Genomic DNA, 17,910 nt, shown 5'->3' on the forward strand with positions numbered 1-17,910 from the left:
TGACACTGCTTTCTGGAGCAGGTGGAGGGGTAGATGCAGAGAAAGGCGGTAAAGAAACACACACTACAGACACAGACAGCCCCCCCCCACACACACAGAGGCACACCACACACCTCCCAGGCCACCCACCCATGCACACCACACACACCTCCTAGGCCACATATCCATGCACACCATACACTTCCCAAGCCCCACACCCACTCATACCTCCCAGGCCTATACCCCTGCACACCACATCTCCCAGGTCACACACCCCTGCACACCACACACACCTCCCAGGCCACACACCTGTGCACACCACATACCTCTCAGGCCACACACCCCTGCACACCACACACACCTCCCAGGCCACACACCTGTGCACACCACACACCTCACAAGCCACACACCCATGCACATCACACACACCTCCCAAGCTACATGCCTGTGCACACCACATACCTCCCAGATCACACACTCCTGCACACTACCTACCTCCCAGGCCACATACCCATGCACACCATACTTCCCTGGCCACACACCCATGCATACCATATACCTCCCAGACACCCACCCATGCACACCACACACCTCCCAGGCCACACACTCATGCATGGCACACACCTCCCAGGCCACACACCCACACATGGCACACATGGCACACACACCCCTGCAACACCACATACCTTCCAGGCCACACACTCACCCACAGCACACATTGCACACATACCACACCACCACAGATCATACACAAACACATGTGCACACACTTTACTATCTCCACAGACCATACACACATGAACACATATGTATATACACGCATAAACACACAGAGCATCCTGGAAGACACACTGTCTTTTTTTTTTTTTTTTTTTGGTCAGTCATGGGGTTTGAACTCTGGGCTTGGGCACTATCCCTGTGCTTTTCAGCTCCAGGCGAGCGCTCTACCGCTTGTGCTACAGTGCCACTTCTTGTTTTCTAGTGGTTTATTGGAGAGAAGAGTCTCTTGGACTTTCCTGCCTGGGCTGGCTTTGAACCATGATCCTCAGATCTCAGCCTCCTGAGTAGCTAGGATTACAGGTGTGAGCCACCGGTGCCCGGCTGACACACTATCTTTTGTTTCCTTGCTTCCTGTGTGTTCCTTGGGGTAAGCTAGGACCTCTATGACTCCTTATGTCCAGTGTGTGGGACTCTCCTTTTCTTTCTTCAGTATGTCTTAAACATGTCAGGCTCTTTTCAAGGTTTTATATTCACAGGGATCTGTCCATCTTCTGTCTTTCTGGATGAACTTTTCCACATCTGCCTCCATATTTCTCCTCCCCTCGCACTGGCTCTTTGCTGGTCTGCTTACTGGCTGTTCTAGAGCCTATCATTCCTGCCAGCCTGCCAGCATGACTGTTCCTTCCTTGAGATGGAAGCCCCAGACCTGCATCAGTCTGCCGCCTGAGGCAAGCAGAGAACTCATGCAGCACCTCTCCAGTCACTCCTCACAAACATTTCTATCATATACACACATCAACGATTCCATGCCTGGGTGGCGCTTGGAGTTCGGCAATAGCATGTGCTCTCAGAGGTTAGAACAACGTGGGTTCTCCAAGCTTGTTTGACCATGGATCATTTACTATTCACCATCCCTCCCTAGGCTTGGATTCGAGTTAATTCATGCAACCCCACAGGTCCGCGGAGGCTGAAGGCTTGGGCTGCAGGGTGTGCTCATGGAAGAAGCTGGTGGCTTCCTGTTTGGTGACGTTTTGGTCCCACAGGAGTATTCCTGCCATGATGTGCTGCCACTCAGAACTTTCACCAGAGGCCCATCCAATGGGACTACCTGATCTTCAACCTTTCTGTGAGTTACACAAGACTTTTCTCCTTATAAAGTTAGGTGCCTCCACCGTCTTGCTGCAGCAGTGCAATGTTCTGGGCTACATGAGCTGAGGTTCATTGGAGTGTGACTAATTTTACCTCTACACTCACATCTTGGGAAACCTCTCTGAACATCCACTTCCTCACTTGCTCTGTCACACAGGAATCTTAAATCAGGCAGACAGAATGGTACAGATACAGAAATCAGGCAGTCCTAAGGTCACCCCTGAGCTACTCAATCAGCTACTCAGCTGTGTGATGGGACCACATGAGCCAGTCTCTTCACTCCTGTGAGCTCCCATTTTTTCTCGTCTATAAAACAACTGCAGGGGCTGGAAATGTGGCTTATTGGTAGAATGCTAGCCTAACATGCATGAAGTCCTGGGTTCGATTCCTTGGCTCTACATAAAAATAAGCAAAGCAACTACAGTGAGAATGAAACATAACTCTTCAGTCACAATATCCTTGTCCACTCCTCATCTGCATCTGCTCAGCAGAGTCCTTTTAGGGCTGATCGAGAGGGCACTGCTGGGAGGAGATGCCTCAGGATGGGAAGCCAGGACCCCCTGAGCAATAGCTCACACTATTGTGGCTGTCTTTAAAAGTTCGTAAGGTTTGTTTTAATCAGGGATGACAAGACAGACGTGAAATGACTGTTTTGAAGGAAGGCATTTACATTCACAAATCAGAGAAGACCACCCAGGGCCACAGGGAAGCAGCAGGGTCAGTCAGGAGACAGTAGATTGTGGATGGCATAGATAGGGGCCTTGAGAGTAGTTTCCATGAGAAGGGCAAGGCCGGGCAGGGGAGGCAGGCTGACGATGGGCTGAAGGTACCTTCTCTAGAGCTAGAGGATAGGGTAGGGGCTCAGCATACAGGGGCAGTGGCTGGGGCAGCCGGGTTCTGAGGTGGAAGGTATGTATGTGACGTGTCTGCTCTGGACAAGTGTTCGCCACCTGTGGAACTCAGCCAGCAGACAGAGGAGATGTCAGAGATGGGAAGGCATGAAGGCGTCAGGAAGTGTGGATGGATGCACACACAGCTCCCACTGCACTGGTCCTCACTGCTGATGGAGTTCCAGGCTGCCAGCATCTCCCCATCCAAGCCTAGTCATAGACTCCATAATTCACAGACCTCTTTACTCCCAAGGCTTCTGACTCAAACCCTGGGAACTACAGCTCCTGAGGCTAGAGCTACACTTAGTAGCAAGAGCTCTTTTCTTTCTTTTCTGTCTGCAAAGGCTTCACCTATGTCTCCTTTCATCCTGGATTTCATGTCTGTGCCATGATGCTGGTGACAGACAGAGTTCATTGATAGCCTGTCCCAGAGTGGCTGGCATCTGACTGTCAGGTACTGGGGGAGGAGAGAGATGGCTAACACTGGTCCCCATAGAGGCAACGTTGGAGGGCCACCACAGCTCCTGGCATTCTAGGAAGTAGGCTGAGGCTGGGTCCTAACCGCCCCTGCCCTGTGCCTCTGTCCACCCGTCACAGCCAGCCCCTTGTCACCATCCTAAAGTCGAGACTGTCACGACCACCACCTGGCAACACCACAACCTGGCAACACCTCCTCCTTGACATCTTTGGAGTCAGATCTATGTGTCTCTCTTGGCTTGCTGAGTTTCAGTTCACAGCCACAGTCTTATGCTTAGATAATGAGGGGAAGCAGAGGAGTGGAGCCCTGGACCCATCTGTGAGCTTTCAGACCTGCCCCTAGCAAGGACAAAGCCTTTACACGCCCTCCATACCCCAGCCTGCCCCTAACAACTGCAAAGCCTTTAAGCACCCTCCGCACCCCTGACTTACCAGGGCCATTGCTCTGCAGCCCCAGAGGGAGCTGCACAGGGCTTGGCTCCTGGTTGTGTATTTCCCCACACACTGACACTCCTAGTGTGGAGTTTCTCTGCATGGGCCTTCCTAACTCTGGGCCTTTGTTGAGGTCATATCCTGGGGAAGGAGGAGCTGTGAGACATGACACCTCCAAATCTCAAGGACTTTTTCCCCTCCCCTGTTTCCACCTCTCATGCCAAGATCTATAAAATGGAGGAGCCTTTTGTTGAGTTCCCTTAGAAGTAACAAAGCAAACCCCTCTACACATCACCTTCACAATAACAAGAAAAAGAAAAAGAAATAACAGCATCCCCATCTGTACAGGTAAGTCTGAGCACTGCTGCCTCTTGCCTATATTGCTGCAGTAAGACCCGAGGTGGGACCAGTGATATACTGGTTGTCATAGCCATGGCATGGTGATGTCACAGCACAGGGCATTGCTCATACTTGTGATGATGCTGATGGAAATCTACTGCATGGCCAGTTTTATAAAAGCACAGCAATATAATTTTGTGAAGTACTTCATTATAAAGATAATTATGTTACTAGTTTCTATATTTCCACTTTTTTGGGGTGTGGGTTTATTTTGTCCAGGAACAGTATTGGGGTTTGACTCAGGCATTCTAACACTGATGCTTATGCTAGCTTTCAAATGGCTGCTGCACTTTCCTAGGTTGGCTTAGACTATCCTCCTCCTACATAGTACGCTTCTGACATTTTTGACATGGCTGGGGTGACAGGCACATACCACCATGCCTCTCGTTCCCCACCCCCCATCCTCCTCTTCCTCCTCTTTCTTCTCCCTCTTCTTTGCTTTGTGCCAGTACTGGGGCTTTACCTCAGGACTTGGGTATTGTCCCTCAGTTTTTTTCCACTAAAGACAGGTGCTCAACTACTTAAACCACAGCGCTACTTCCAGATTTTGGTGGTTGATTGGAGTCTCATGGACTTTTCTGCCTAAACTTTCTTTGAAATGAGATTCTTAGATCTCAGCCTCCTGAGTAGCTAGGATTGCAGGCATGAGCCACCAGTACCTGGCTCATGTCTAGCTTCTTAGTGGTTGACATAAAATGCTGCTTAATTTTTGCCTCAGCTGGCCTTGAACTGTGATTCAGCTGATGTCAGCCTCCTGAGTAGGTTAAGATACTGGGGGGTTGACCTGGAGCCTTCACTTGTTAGGCAGGTACCTCACCACTTACACACACCTAATCCTATGCTATACTTTGTCTTAAATTTACAGCACATTCCTTCTTCTTATAATAATTGTCAGGTGTAAAAGAGCATGGGATGCTATATGACATCAGCCTCTCACACCTTGTGTGTGAGACACCTGTCTTAATTGCATCATTTTCTCTTGTGCTAGAAGCAATAGGTTACACTGTGTGTGCATGTGTATGTGTGTGTGTGTGATATCTGTGTATATAGATGCCATTATATAGTCTAAGTGTATAGCCTAGATCTATGCAAAGGCATGATGATGTTTTCACAGTCATGAAGTTCTTTCACAATGTACTTCTCAAAACATAGCTCGGTTATAATGCTCTTTTATTTTGGTTTGTTTTCTTTCCAGATTATTTCAATACCTGGCAGATCTGCTGTTTCTCAGGTTTTGAACTCCTAATTGTGTTTCTTTTATGAAATCGACAATTCCATTTAAAAATGGAATTCACATTTAATATCATAAATTAAGTCAGGCCATATCCTGGGCTGAATGTACAGTAGAGCTTAACAACCTTGAAAAGACTAAGGTATATAAAATTCACTCTCTGGCCATAGGCAAGTAATACATAATAACCAAAAAAAAAACACCTCAAGAAAAATATTTTTAAAACATTTTTGAATTAAAAAGAAACCTTTAAATGATCTATAGATAAAATAAATCACAAGGAGGATTAGAAAATATTTTAATCAAATAAAACTAAAAATTCAACATATCAAAATCTGTGATGCTGATTTACAAGTCCCGCCATGTCAGTGCTTAGAGGAAGATTCACAGCTTTAAATGCTCTCAAATTAATTGTCTTATGCCCTAAGAAATCATAAGAACAGCAAAATAAACTTAAGAGAAAAGACTAAAGAAAAATATAGATAAAAGAAATCTGTGAAATTAATAACAGATACACAGTGGAGAAAAATTAATGAAACTAAAATCTGATTCTTTGCAGTCAATAAAACTGATAAGCCTCTAGGCACATTTGCCTAAGCCCAAGAAAAGAGAGACATAAATCACCAATATTAGTAATAAAAGAGAACAGAGCACCTCAGATACTAAAAACACAATTAGGGGATATTCTATCTCATGCCCATATATTTGACAGCTTGGCTGAAACTGACCAATTGCTTGAGACACTTAACTAGGAATGGCCCATAATCGGAACAATCACATATTAAAGTTTCAGTCAAAAACCTTCCAGCATCAATATCTGGGTCCAATTGGCTGGATGACTTCACTGGTGAACCCTGTTAAACCTCTGAGAAAAAAGGCCTCCCAGATTTACGCAAGTGCTTTCAGAAAACAGAAGAGGAGGCAAGCACTTTGACAAAGGATGAATTTACCTGAGCTCTGGGCTGCCAGGAGCACAGAAATCCACTTTCTTGTAAAGCAGTGGGTTCTGAGGTAACTGGCCCCAAAGGACCAACTGCCTCCTGTGTCTTGGGCTAAGGCCCACATCTACTCATCTTTGATGACTTTGCCTAGAAAGAAAGAAAAGAAACTCCACATTCCTTCCCGAGTTACTCCTCAGTGATGCACATCCATTCTTCCTGCTGCAGCACCGGGAATAAAAGAGTCCCCAGGCGCCCAGTGCATACTGGGCGTGGCAGTCCTGGTTGAGAACTGCAACAGGTTGGCCTTGCTCTGGATTCCTGTTCCTCCCCTAAGCCAAGAGCCTCCTGACTGGGACTAGGGACTAAAGCTGTGTCCCATCCCTGGTCCTGTGTGCTGATTTCTGGTGCAATCTCAGCCCAGAAAGGAACAGATGCTGAAGCCTGAGTATACACTCCTGTTCAAGGCTGGCACTGAAAGCTGGCTTCTCTGGGTCCCTGACTGTATTTGGTGATCTTTGTGAGATTAATGGCTGACAGAGATCCTTTTCTGTCAAGTGAAAGATGACAGAGAATCCATTTGTTTGTCTGTCTTGAACTCAAGTAAACGGATTATTTCTTACCCAGTAGGAACTGGATATTCAGACTGGTGAGTTCTATTTCTGTTTATGTTTGACCTATAGCTAAAAATTTATAACTGAAGCCACAGCTTTCTCCCTGTGACTATGATGCAGAAATACCTGGTCCTCTCAGTGTATCTAATAATTTTCAGGTAGCATTACCAAATTTGACAGAAAATGTTATAAAGGAGCTATAATCTGATTGGCTTAAAGAGAAGTAAGAACTTGAACAAACTGAATAAAATTGAACCACAAATGCTTTCAGTGTGAAAACAAACAAGCATTCTTAGAGAAACAGACTTTTTAAACATTCAGGTTCACATAAGTAATTTTTTGACAAAATTAGTTTAATAGTTGGTTTAATAAATAATGCTTTTTTTAAATTAGTTTTTTGTTTTTGGTCTGTTGATGCTGTCCCTGAGCTCTTCAGCTCAAGGCTAGTGCTCTATCACTTGAGCCACAGCATCATTTCTGGTTCTCTGGAGGTTAATTGGAGATAAGAGTCTCGCAGACTTTGCTGCGTGGGCTGGTTTTGAACAGCAATCCTCAGATCTCAGCCTCCTGAGTAGCTAGGATTATAGGTATGAGCCACTAGTGCCCGGCTGTTTTTTTTTTATTAGTGATAAATGAATAAGCGAGTAATATTATTCAGTGTTTTAGCTTATAAAATATATATCTTTATGTTTGATCAAATTGACCCATTGTTCAGAAAAACTTCACCAATAAGTAAAAAAGATAACTTGGATAATGTCTAAGATTTTCAGGTAATTTGAACCCTGGGAGTTAATTAAAATATATTGAATAGTATCCAGATTATTTCAATGATAAAATGCACTGATTACTAAATATCATTTATTATATGTTCATTTTATTTCTATTTATTACAAAGTGACTATGTTAACTGTTCATGAATGTTTATTATTTGTAGTATGCTGTACTACAAAGCTATGTAAGTTTCATTACAAAGGAATTTTGGAGCTTAGTGAAGTTAAAGCAGGAGGACAAAGGCCAACCTGGGCTACATAGCAAGACTGGCTCACAAAAACAAACTTTTTATTTTTCAAAGGAATTTTACTTGTCATGCTCAAAGCTATAAGCTTGATGAGGTTTTTTTTTTTCATTTGAAGAATGGACTATTGGTCTATTTTAAAGATGAGATTGTGAAAGGTTATCTGCTACCTTCTGGGAAATCTGCTTAGGCTGCAGAAACTCGATTTATTAGAATCATATCCCATGCTTTATAATTACTTGTTATGTCATTGGTTTAACAATCATGTTAACTTATAGTAAATTTATGTTTACTTAGAATATTTTATTTTTTTATTGAATAAGTAACCAAATAGTCTTAGTAGCTTATGATCCTACGTAGATCAGTGTTCAGTCTCCTAGCATTTGACATTTTGTCTGTCCAAGATCAAACACTAAGTGGTAACTTTTTTTTTTTTGTCGGTCATGGGGCTTGAACTCTGGGCCTGGGTGCTGTCCCTCAGCTCTTCAGCTCTTCAGCTCAAGGCGAGCGCTCTACCACTTGAGCTACAGCGCCACTTCCGGTTTTCTAGTGGTTTATTGGAGATAGGAGTCTCCCCGTCTTTCCTGCCTGGGCTGGCTTTGAACCACGATCCTCAGATCTCATCCTCCTGAGTGCCTAGGATTATAGGCATGAGCCACTGGCGCCCGGGCTAAGTGGTAACTTTTGCAGCTAAAGCTGTCTTTGTGACTTCCCAGAAAGCCCCTGGTTCTCCTGTCTTATAAAAAAGACAACTGCTAGTGTACCCTGAGGTAATTTGCTATGTTACTAGTGATGAGTGGAATGGGAAGAGCTGCTGCACCAGAAGAGGTACACATCTTTCTCTGGCTGGATGGGTAACATAGGTATTTCAGAAACTGCACATTTCCTGGTGAAATGCCAATACTGGTTGTCTGTGGTGTGTTTTTAGAGTCATGGTGATGTTTTGGCTGGCATCAGACAACAAATAACAGAGTACTGTCAGTCATGACCTCATTTATTTGCAAAGTGGTATTGGACTGCAAGTTTATTTAACTCGCATATTATTACTTATAAGCCATCAGGTTTTAATGAGAAGCTCACATCACTTAACTGTGGACTTTTATACTGATATACAGATGCTCAGGTCTCACTCTGGACATACTGAGTCTCTTTATAGTTACTATTATTGTAATTATTGGCAGGATTGGGGCCTTGTGCTTGCTAGCATTCATTCAACTACTTAGCCATTTTCCCTGCTGTAGTTAGTTTTGGGACACTATTTGTTTGTTTTGCCTGGTCTCTGCCTCATGATTAGCTGGGAGGACAAGCGTGAGCTACCATGCCTAGCCCTTCACAGTTATTCTTGGCACAATTTTGGTGTATTCTAACCATATACTTGATTCCTGATATAATTTAGTCATGATTTTATTATAGGTTGTTTGAAGGTTATTTTCATCAATTATTATAAATTAGATAAATTTCTCTTTTAAGCACAGGTGAATACTTGTGTTTGTCTTATCTGAACATTCTAATGATCGCCTTGTTTATATACTGCAGGAATAATGAAGCTTCTACCAGTGTACTGTTCCTAACATGTCTTCTTGTGAGATCTTTCACTTTTGAAAATTCAGAAAGGAGCTAGCTGCAGTCTTTTCTCTCTTATAAATAGCTTGCAAAATAATTTTGTTTTTGTGTTTGCTTTATTCTGATGCTTCAGTTGTCAGCCAGAGTGCCTAATCATTAATAAAGAAGACAGTTTCAGAGCACCTTGAAAAGGACCATACCAGGGACTTCCAAGGGCAGGTGCAGATCACACATAAACTTCTTTTTGGCAATAGTGGCCATGAGTCCAGGTTTCCAGTGGAGATATGTACAGACTCACAAGACTGAATCTAAGTTAGAGCTGAGCACTAAAACAAAGAGCGTATGATGGATGCTTGTGGTTTTTACTGAAACTATATACATTAATGTATCATTTCCTTTTTTATTTTGGTTGGTCGTGGGGCTTGAACTCTGGGCCTGGGCGCTGTCCCTCAGCTCTTCAGCTCAAGGCTAGTGCTTTAACACTTGAGACACAGCACCACTTCTGGATTTTTCTACTTATGTGGTGCTGAGGAATCAAACCCAGGGCCTCATGCATGCAAGGCAAGCACTCTACCACCTTCCCAGCCCCTGATGTATTATTTTCTGTTATGAGTTCCCCTTTCTTTTAAGTTATCCTTTACTCACAAATAGGCATGTCGTAGACCATACTCTTGTAACCTTAAAATGACACATTTAAAAATGTGGCACATATTCTCCCAGCTCAACTCCTACAGAACTATTGATAACTATTCTTATCTTCATGCAGTAAAATTATCTGGATAGGTTCGATAAGAATCTGTCCTCATTGTGAACAGGATAGCTATTGAAACATTGGCTCTGCAGGCTAGAACCTTGTATTTTGGAATGGAATTCTATTATTTATTTAAATACAAGGCCAGGCACTGGTGGCTTTCTACAAGCCTAGCTATTCAGGAAGCTGAAATCTGGAGGATCTTGGTTCAAAGCCATCCCAGGCAAAAGTCTTTGAGGCACTATATCAAAATGTGGGACTAGGGAATAGCTAATGTGGTAGAGTGCCAGCCATCAGCAAGCAAGCTGAGTTAGTATGAGGTTCTGAGAATTCAAAACCCAATACTAACAGCCTAAAATATGTAAATAAAATAAATATGACCAGACCCGTTTCAGGGGCTAGGGTTAACTCTGTGGAGCTGACCTCTGCTAAGCTCTCTTGTGAACTGACCTAGCACCTGACTTGTCATTTCTCAACAGGCCTAGGGCTTCTGGGTATTTTGGACACTTGGAGAGGAGTCCACAGAAATCTACAGACCCTCTGTGCTTTGCAGCAGTGGACTGGGTGTTTGGGCTTGGCTTTCAGCCTCACATATGTGATACTTATAAAGAGGTAGACTTCATACTGCTAACATTTAATCCTCCCATGTTCCTAACAGATTCCACCCAGTCTATTCTAAAACCACTTGAGGTTACTGTGTTACTCCTGAAAAGTTGTTTATAAATATACATGGAAGCGTAAAATAAAATAGAATAAAAAAATACTGAAAAAGGACACACTGAAGGACTAATATACCTGAATGTGTGTGTGTGTCTGTGTGTGTACACATGCATGTGCATATTAATAGGAATCTAACTCAGGGCAGATGTTCTATAACTTGAATCAGGGCTTTACATTATGCTTCAGCTGGCTTGGACTGTGGTCCTCCTCTGTGTGAGTCCCCATGTCTCTGAGGATGACAGGGACATGCCACTGTGACCAGCCACTGGTTGAAATGGAAGTTTGTGAACTTTTATGTGCAGACTGGCCTCCAGCCTTGATCCCCTGATGTCTGTCTCCCAAGTAGTTAGGCTTATAGGCTTGAGCCAAGAAGCCTAGCCAAATAAAGTTGTTGCTGTTGTTGTTTTTTCTTTTTCTTTTAGAAAGATATAAGGGCAATCAATGGAAAAAGGATAGTTTTGTTTTGTTTTTTAAAAAATGGTATGGCACAACTGAAATTGTGCAAAAATAAAAATAAAACCCCCAAACCGTGACATTTATACCAAATCTTGTAAAAATTAACTAAAAGTAGATCATATCTAAGTTTAAAACATGACATTAAAACTTTCTGGGGCAAACACAACAGAAACTCTGTGGCCCCAGGTTAAGTAATGAGTTCCAAAATACAACACAAAAGTATGTCTCATAAAAGAAAAATGGTGAGTTGGATTTTGATCAAAATTACAAACTTCATTCTATAAAAGACATCTTTATATACATGTGTCCAATTTGGGGAGTAGAAGGTGAATAACAAAATGCTGAAACAAGGACACAGGATGACTATTGCAACAATGATATCCATATGACAGTATATTGGAAATGAACTTTACAATTTCAGGGGGTTGGGGAGAGGAGTGAGGAGGTGGGGGAGGGAAGGGATGGTGGGAGAACCAAAGGAGGGAGTAACAATTCTTAACAAGAAATGTACTCATTGCCTTACTCATGTAGCTGTAACCCCTCTGTATAGCATCTTTACAATAAAATGTTAAAAAATAAAAAAGACAACCAGTGGGAAAGAAAAAAAGCCATGGTTGGAGTAATGAAACCTAAGGTAAACTGGAGAAAATATTTTCAAATCATGTGTCTGGTAAAAGTACTTGTGCTCAGAATGCACAAAGGATTCTCAAAAATGTTGCAATAAGATAATAATCTGCTAAGTATGCTGACTCATGCTTGTTAACTTCAGCTACTCAAGAGGAGATGACTATAGTTTAAGACTATTCTGGGCAAAAAGTTAAGAGAGGCCCCCACCTCAAAAAATAATATGGGTATGGTGATGCTCACCTGTAGTCCCAGTTAGGCAGGGGCATAGGTAGGAGGATCAAAGTGAAAGCTGACCCTGAGCAAAATATTAAAAAAGAGCTAAAAGCAAAAAGTAATGGGGACATGGTCCACATAGTAGTGTCTAGCAAATACAAGGCCCAGAATACAAGCTCAAGTACTTCTCCACAAAAAGAAAGAAGAAAATTGTAAAGATTTGGACACTTCAACAAAGAAATGTACAGATGGCAAGTGAGCACCTGAAAAAAAATGCTCAAAGCTAATAGTTATTAAGGAAATGCAAAATAAAGCCAAATGATGTTTCTAAACATATGCTTAACCATGTAACCCAGCAATGTTCCTATTTAGAGAAATGAAAGCTTATGTACATAGAGTTTATACACTAATGTTCATGGCTGCTGCATTTGCAACAGCCCAAACTAGAAACAACTAGTGAACAAGTAAACAAACTGTGGTATATCCCTGTAATGAAATCTGATTTAGCAATTAAAAGGAATAGAAAAACTATTCATACATGTGACAATGTGCTGAACCTTGTATCCCTCTAGGTGAGAGAGGTCAGATTGAAAAGGCAACAGTTAACAGGATTGATTTCTTTCTTTCTTCTCTTTCTTTCTTTCTCTCTCTCTTGCTTGTTTGCTTGCTTTTCTTTCTTTCCTTCCCTCCCTCCCTTCCTTCCTTCCTTCCTTCCTTCCTTCCTTCCTTCCTTCCTTCCTTCCTTCCTTCCTTCCTTCCTTCCTTCCTTCCTTCCTTCCATCCTTCCTTCCTTCCTTTCCTTTCCTTTTCTTCCTTCCCTTTCCTTCCTTTCCCTCCCTCCCTCCCCTTCCTTCTTTCCTTCTCTTATCTTCCCTTTTCTCTCTCTCTGTTTTGGTTGTTGTTGTTGTTGGTCATGGGCCTGAATTTGGACTGGGCACTGTCCATGAGTTTCAGCTCAGGGATAGTGCTCTACCCACAGTGCCACTTCCAGCTTTTTCTGCTTATGTGGTGGTAAAGAATCAAACCCAGGGCCTCATGCATGCAAGGCAAGCATTCTACCACTGAGCCACCTTCCCAGATCCTCTCTGTTTCTTTCTCTTTTTCTCTCCCTTTCCCTTTCTCTCTGTCTCTGTCTCTCATCCTCTGTCTCTCTCTGTCTCTCTGTCTGTCTATCTGTCTGTCTCTCTCTCTTTTTTCTTCTTTTCTTTTCTTTCTTCTCTTTTTTCATGCTTAAGGCTGAGCCCAGGCCTAGCAGGTGCCAGGCAATTACTCTTTCACTAAACTACATCCCTAGGATGTTCACATTTGGTGAACATGGACTACCTTATGGGCATTTCTTTTTGAAACTCCACAGCACTTCTAAGAGAAGAATATTCTTTCCTTTCTTTCTTGGTGGTACTAGGGTTTGAATGCCTGGCCTCCTGCTTGCTGGGCAGGGACTATACTACTTGAACCAACATTCCCAACCCATCTTGCTATAGTTGTTTTCTACAGGATCTCACATATATGTTCTCTTTGTAGCTAGGATGAGAGGCACAAGCCAGCACACCCAGATATTGATTGACATGAGATATTGCAAACTTTGTACCTACATTTGGCTTTGAATTTTTCAACCTGGGCCTCCCGAGTCACAGGGAAAGCACAGCTGGAAGGAACTTTCTAGTCCTCCTCCCTCTACAAACAAGGACTCACATGCAAGCAAAGTTTAGAGCCTTGGACACCGCAGGGTATGGCCGCCCAAGGATTTTCACTCTGGAGCACCAGATATTCACTCTCAATAACCTCATAAATGAAGATATGTCAATTTATTTCCAGGGGAGGGAATGCCTGGAAATTTGGATTTGGTCCCTTATGGAACCTGCCCCATGTGCATTTTTCCTCTTCTGAGTTTAAGCTACATCCTTCCTCTGTAGTAACATGGAACCACAGGTGTCACAGCATTGATGAACTCTATGAGTCCTACTCGGAAATTATCAGTGAGTGTGGCTTGAGCACTCCAACACACCATTTGTTTACTGGTGCTAGGACTTTACTCGGGGCCTTCAGCTTGCTAGGTAGGTCCTCTACCACTGAGATTCATCCTGCTTGGAAGGCATGCTGGACCACTATCCACCTATATATGTATGAAGCTATTCTTGAAACTAGAAGGACAGGAGCATGCTACTACATTCTCCTATTGGTTAAGATGAAGACTTTTTGGCTCAGCCTGGCCTCAAACCTCTTGCCTATCTCAGCCTCCCAAGGAGTACAGATATGAGCCACTACTCCTGGGGTGGAAGTATTTATATGGGATCTTGGCTCTATCTTTCTCTGTGCAGGGAGTTCTTTGGGATTTGTTAGTTTGCTTGTTTTTGTTTTGTTTGTTAGAGACAGGTTCTCCTTATGTATCCTACACTGGCCCTGAATTTTTAATTCTTGATCTATCTCTGGAATGCTAGGATTTCTGTAAAGACAGGAAACTTGAACATGATTTGAATCATCTCTAATGCCTAGTAATTGGCCTGGCACAAGTGTTACATAAATGTCTGGTTGTAACAGAGACCCAGGCTTCTTGTGGTCCTGATACTCTGCTGAGCCCAATATACAGGGCTGAGGCTTGCAGAAGAAGGTTTTCTCCTGAGAATAAATCTTACCACACTGGCCATGAAAACCACCGGCCCAACAAGCCTGACAGAGAACTAACCTCATCAGATGACACATCCAGAATAGGAAGTCAAAAGGCCTCAGCCGACTGACAGCAGAGGCTCTGGGCCCAACCAGAGAGGACAGTTAGACAAAAAGGCAGGGAGGAGGTATGGGAGTCCCACTCTGTCAATTCCACTTTCTTTTTAGATTCTGCTGCTCAGGAAAATTTCCACAGTGGCATAACAGCTCAGTGGAAATTGCCAGTACTGGGCATTTCAAGCCTCTGGGAAACAGCCAGCATCTAAGTTCTGCCTGGCTTCCCTGTGAGTGCTCTGCCCTGTGAGTCAGCCACACCCCTGAGTACAGGCCTTCTGGACCTTGCTGGGAACTCTTAAAAATGTTTAGTAACAGGCTCCACCACAAAAATCACAATAGCAATTAAGTTTTGCTAAGGATCCCTTCCTGGTAATTCTTAGTCTTAAGAGATACACACAGCCCAATTAAACACACACATATACTATGTCACTGAGCCCAACACCAAACAGTAAAACAACAAATGGCAGCTCAGTGGGGAGTGCCCAGCCCCAAACAATATTTCTGACCAGAATCACAGGATTTTAGAGTTTATGGAAAATGCTTCAGACATTTGATTTTCATTTCCTTGTTTTGCCATTGAGGACCTGGCACCCTCTAAGCTGTGATGCTGAGTGATGAGAGTATGTGCATAGCAGAACCCTGCTACTGTGTGTGACCTGAACTGGCACACGACCTCTCCTCACTAGACCGACACACTCATCAAGTCATGCCATCTAGGCCTTGGGAGGTCATCACCTCTCTCTGATCCTGTTTTTAAATCTAGAATTATAGTGAGTTTGTGCCTGACAGAAATTGCTCAAACACTGTATTTCCCCATTCCTCTTGAAATCAAGTTCTTAGTAGCATCCTTTTCCAACTAGCCCTCCTCTTCTAAACCACAAATCTAAAGAAAAGGGCTGGAATGCATATTTTCTGAGTTTCCCACTGAGGACAGCAAATAGCCAGTAATATCATAAAAGAGAACAAGAGATCATCATTGTGTTCTTTGGCTGTCTTATGGGACCAGGGCCAATACTGTACAGAATCCAGTTGAGGAAGATGGGTAGCTCCAAAGGAGTTTCACACGGCTCTGTGGAATACATGGAGGTTATCTTTTCATACTTTTGAGTGTTGATCTGCTTAAACAGGTCTTAACAACAAGACTAAAAGTAGAGGTGGAGGGAAGGATGCAGGTGAAAAGGATGAAGAGGTAATGAAAAATACCGACCCCCCCCCCCCTCCATGACTGTGTGACTAGATCTCCCCAACACCTCTACCTATCCTAGAACCTAAATACCTAGGATACCCAAATACACACAACGCATCCTGTGTGGCCCTGTGTTTTGTGAAGGGAGTGGCATTTTCTTCTTGTTTCAAACCGGTGCCACATTATCATGGTGCTGTAAGCCCTGTTCCAGCAGGGGCAGATCTGAGTTTCTTGACCCAGCCACAGGGTACCATCATTGTACTTTTCTCTTCCCCAAAACCTTCATGCAGAGGTATCTGTTATCTTTGAAACTAGTCTAGCCTGCCTCAGCACCCCTAGTATTGTCCGAGAAGTCTCTGAGTCTCAGGTCACCCTAATAAGCCCAAGCCTATTTCATCTCCTCCTCACTAGTGCAAATGTCCCGAGACAGCAATTAAAAGAGAAGAGGGGACTAGAAATCACTTCGTTGAGATAATCTGGGTGAGGTTCATAGTTCTAGAGGTGAGAGCAAGTACACCTTCCAATTCCAGAAGTTAAGGGTAAAGACAAGGTCATTTAAAACCACACTTGAGTATTTATGATCTAGTGCAGCTTTCTCAAAATGAGTTCCAAGTTCAGCACCCCAGAGGAGGGATGGGTTTTTAAGGAAGTTCCCAAGGGAAGAGAGGGGATCTGCAGAACAACGAAACACTGTGTTGAGTTGGGCTGCCCAGGGGTTATGAAATCCTCGCACCTGTCTGCAGGGGGCAGATGGAGTCAGAGCCAGCATGCGCTGGTCTGCAGAGAGCAGGTGGGAGTCATGGAGCCCGTGTCCTTAGCTTCCCTCTTCCATACCCACTGACCACAAAGCGAAGTCCAAACTCAGGATCTACCTCTCAAGGGGTTCTCAACACCTTGCCAGAGCAATTCTGAGTTTACCCCTCCTAATATGGCTTGAGCTCCGTCCTGGGGAAGGGGCCCTTGCCCCTTTCTGGGCCTTGATGCCCTGACAGGGGAGATAGCACAGGTTGCAGCCCTCTAAGGATCTCAAGACCTGTCTGATTTCTGGGTAGCATGTCTTCCTTCCCAGTACCCACAGCTGTGGCTCAAAATACTTGGGAAATGCTCGCAAAAAGTAGAATAAAAAGAAACCAGTAAAGCACTAACCAAGGGTAGGTGATCACGGTTCATAAAAGCACTCTGAGCTTCTCATCCTAAAGCCAAGGCTTCCTACCCCGAAGTGCCCACCACTTGGCCCTCCAGGCAGACGGGAGCTAGGAGCACACGGTGCCAGGAGACAACAGAACACTCACCTTGAGAACCCTACTCCTGTTGGAAACGTCCAAGCCGAACACCCTCCTGGCTGGCGCCTTCATCAGGCGGGCCGGCCCAGGCATAGGCGCGCTCCAAGGCAGTGACAAAGTCCTGCCCACCTGGGCCAGCGAACATCTCCTCACCATCACCCCCCCTCCCCCTAAAGGTCAAGGCGCCACAGTAGAGACAGCCAGGCACAGGCCTGGCCGAAGAGCTCCGAGAGGGCGGAGAACACATCCAGGGACCGAATGCCAGTCTCACCTTAACCGCTTAGTCCCCTAGGTGACAGTCCCGGCTATGACAGGTGGCCCAGTGCTCCAAGTGGATGGAAGAAGGGACGGGTGGGCAGAATCAGAAAGCAATCCCGAAAAAAGAAATGGGATGAGAAGGCGACGCCACGGCGGGGAAAGGGCCAGGAGATGGACAAGAGACACCGCAAAAGTGGAGGGAGGAAGGGAAGGCCTGGCGGGAGAGTGTGCCACCGGGCGGGAGCACGGGACGAGGGCGCGGAGGGCGCGAGACGAGGGCTCGGGGGC

At 44.3% G+C, this 17,910-nt stretch overlaps 1 protein-coding gene across 1 annotated transcript in view; it reads right to left on the reverse strand.

Annotated features, from left to right (window-relative positions):
- Positions 1-17,910, reverse strand: part of Arhgef4 (Rho guanine nucleotide exchange factor 4) — a 73,096-nt gene that overhangs the window by 45,943 nt on the left and 9,243 nt on the right. The window lies entirely within an intron of this gene.

Source organism: Dipodomys spectabilis, unplaced genomic scaffold (genome assembly GCF_019054845.1).
Source record: "Dipodomys spectabilis isolate Male_0828 unplaced genomic scaffold, ASM1905484v1 ptg000094l, whole genome shotgun sequence".
NCBI lineage: Eukaryota > Metazoa > Chordata > Mammalia > Rodentia > Heteromyidae > Dipodomys > Dipodomys spectabilis.